This window comes from Silene latifolia, chromosome Y (genome assembly GCF_048544455.1).
Source record: "Silene latifolia isolate original U9 population chromosome Y, ASM4854445v1, whole genome shotgun sequence".
Lineage (NCBI taxonomy): Eukaryota > Viridiplantae > Streptophyta > Magnoliopsida > Caryophyllales > Caryophyllaceae > Silene > Silene latifolia.
The window spans coordinates 247,307,430-247,311,099 of NC_133538.1; positions in this window are offsets into that span (position 1 = coordinate 247,307,430).

Below are 3,670 nucleotides of genomic sequence, written 5' to 3' on the forward strand. Positions count from 1 at the left end.
ATATGCAATAGATTGGCTAGGGTCTTTCCTACCATTGTCAGTAAGAATCAGGGTGGGTTCATTAAAGGAAAAAGTATTGTGGAAAACATTTTGGTATGCCAGGATTTGATAAGGCGATATAATAGGGCATTCGTCTGTCAAAGATGTATGCTCAAAGTAGACTTAAAGAAAACTAATGACTCTGTGAGTTGAGATTTTATTGAAAAGTTGATGCAAGCTTTGAACATCCATGAAAAATTTATTGCACTAGTCATCAAGTGTGTCAGATCTCCCTCATACTCACTTGTTCTTAATGTGGGCAACTTTGGGTATTTTAGAGGAGCAAAGGAATTGAGGCAAGGGGATCCCATTTCGCCCTTACTTTTCAACTTGGCTAAGGAATATTTGTCAAGGATTCGTAACTATACTACTAAGACTATGTCTTTTAAGTACCATTATCTGTGTAGCAAAATGAGGCTTACTCACCTCATGTTTGCTCATGATCTCCTTCTCTTTTGCAAAGGAGATGCTCAGTCTATAATGGTGTTGTTAAGATCATTTGCTACCTTTTCAAGTGTATAAGGATACAGATGAACAGCCTCAAGTCTAATGTTTATTTTAAAGGGGTGAAAAATGAATTGAAGGAAGAAATCCTCAAAGTTTCTGGTTCTGTTGAAGGGAAAGTTTCACTTAAATACCTTGGAGTTCCAATCACTACTGGAAAATAGACTACCAAAGATGCCAATCCTCTGATTAAAAAAATAGTGGAAAGAATAAGAGGGTTTGGTGCCATAAAATTAGCCTATTCTGGGAGATTAATACTGGTTAATGTTGTCCTTACTTCAATGTACTCCTATTGAGCTAATATCTTTATCATAACAAAATATGTGTTGAGGAAAGTGGATAGTATTTGTAGAAACGACTTGAGGGATGTCACAACTGATTACATGAGAGTTCCCCTAGTTGGATGGGAAAAAGTCTGTTGTCTAAAGGAAGAAGGTGGGTTAGGAATTAGACATAGTATTTTGTGAAATGTTGCTAATGTTGGAAAGCTAGTATGGTGCATCTTTGATAAACCTGATAGCCTATGGGTTAAGTGGGTGAGTTAAATCTACTTAAAAGGAGCAAGTTGGAGAAATTATATTCCTAATCCTACTGCTACCTAGGCATGGAAGGCTATATGCAGGGTCAAGGACAAATTACAGGAAGTATACAATGTAGAGCAGTGGCTTGAGTCTGGTTACACGGTTGCTAAGGGTTATGAATGGTTAAGAATTAAGCAGCAGGTGGTCTTATGGTACTCGTGGGTTTGCAATAAGTAGAGTTTGCGAAGGCATAGCTTCATTGTTTGGTTGATAGCTGTAGACACCTCAAAATTATCTACTAGCCTTATGGGTACCCGATGATGAGGCTCAAATTTAATGACTAAATGAAAATTGACAATGTTATAATTAACAACTCTTTACGCTTATTTCCTCATAAACCAATAAAATTGACTTAAAACCACCCTTAAAACCTTTCATTTCCTTCCAATCCAGTTTAACGATTTCTCATATTTTTATCCCATTTGAGGTGATGTTTATTCATAAATGGGTTTAATGATAACAATTAGTCTCCCTTGTGACATAGATTATCCATCACAAGGGAGAGACGGGTCAGTTTCATACCACATTATATTATATGGGCAAAAAGGACCCATCTAGTGCAATAATAGATTGTACTGTACAACATATAATAATTGATAAAAAAAAAGAGAGAAGGGAATAGATTTGACAGTACAACATAAAACAAATAATTAAAAAGAAAGAGAGAAGGGAGCTTCCCTATGTAGATGGCTTAATCTTTTCTTTTGCTCAGTAAACATCAACTCTTCTCACTGCCATCACCTCTCTCATCAAATTTTTAAATTACCAATTAATTCATCTCTCTAAAAACCCATCTTCATCTTCTAACTCCGTCATCTCGCCGATCCATCCTATTTAATTCAACATAATTGATGGATTTGTGTTAAGTTAATTAATACTTTTGTTAAAATGATCACATTGATTAAATTAGTTTTGTTTTTTAGTTTTTGGTTTTTTAATGACACATATAAACATGCATGCTTGAATAGATTTAATCAATAGAATGTATTAAGTTAATTAATTTTTTGTTAAAATTGTCACATTTGCAGATCCGGTGGTGGAGACGGATGAAAATGAAGCAAGTGAGGAGATATCAGAAAGTATTGGGTCAGAGGAGAGGGAAGTCAGTGGTGAGGAGGACGAGGAGCTATCAGAATCCGAAGGTGATGGTTTGAAGGTGCGAAGTCTATCATATTTGTTGTTTGATATTATATTTGCTATGTTTGTGATGTACTACTAATGGATTTTGGTGGTATGTAGATGTGTTTGAGGTTGTCGTGAAAATGGCAACTGCTGCTGGTATAAGAAAGAAGAGCAAGAAACCGACATGCACTTAAGACGGTAAGTTGAATATGTGACCATCTTAGCTGAGAAATGTGCCAATGTTGTTAAGTGTGATATGTTTGATTGTATTGCCTTAATAGAAAGATAACTCTTAACGTCTTAACATAAGTTGGTATACATGGTGACATATGTGTTAGTGGTAAAATGTCACGTCCTTAGGATAGAAATGTATCTATGTTTGGTTTTATGGCGAAAATAAATCTTAACATGTTAAGATAAATTGGTAAACATGGGTAGCATTTGTGGTGAGTGTTCAAAATGTGACCTTATTAGTTGAGAAATGTAACTATGTTTGAATGTGTTGTCATAATTGAAATTGAAACCTTAACTTGTTAACATAAATAACCAAACATGGTGACAGAATGTGTTTGTGCTAAAATGTGACCACATTATATGTAAAAAAGTACCTATGTTTGATTGTAGCCATAATCGACAAAGAAATCTTAACATGTTAACATAAATTGGTAAATAGGGTAACATATGTGACGAGTCTTCTAAATGTGACCTACTTAGTTAAGAAATCTACCTATGATTGAGTATGTTGAAGTAATAGAAAATGAAACCGTAACATGTAAACATAAATCATCCAACATGGTGACAAAATGTGGTTGTGCTAAAATGGGACCACCTTATGTTAGAAATGTACCTATGTTTGATTGTATAGCCATGATAGGAAACTAAATCTGAACATGTTAACATAAATTGGTATACATGGTAACATACATGATTAAACCTTAACTTATTTGATTGGGTTGCCATAATAGAAATATACCTTAGTAGTTGTAGAATGTACCTATGTTTGATTGGGTTGCCATAATAGAAATTGAAACCTTAACTTATTAACATAAATAACCAAACATGGTGACAAAATTTATTTGTGCTAAAATGTGACCACATTATGTTAGAAATGTACCTATGTTTGATTGCATAGTAATAACAGAAAAAGAAATCTTAACTTGTTAACATAAATTGGAAAGCATGGTAACATATGTGATGAGTCTTCCGATGTGATTAATTTATTTGAAAAATGTACCTATGCCTGAGTGTGTTGCCATGATAGAAATTGAAACCTTAATATGTTAACATAAATTACCCAACATGGTGACAAATGTGTTTGTGCTAAAATGTGACCACCTTATGGTAGAAATGTACCTATGTTTGATTGTAGAGACATGATAAGAAACTAAATCTTAACATGTTAACATAAATTGGTAAACATGGTA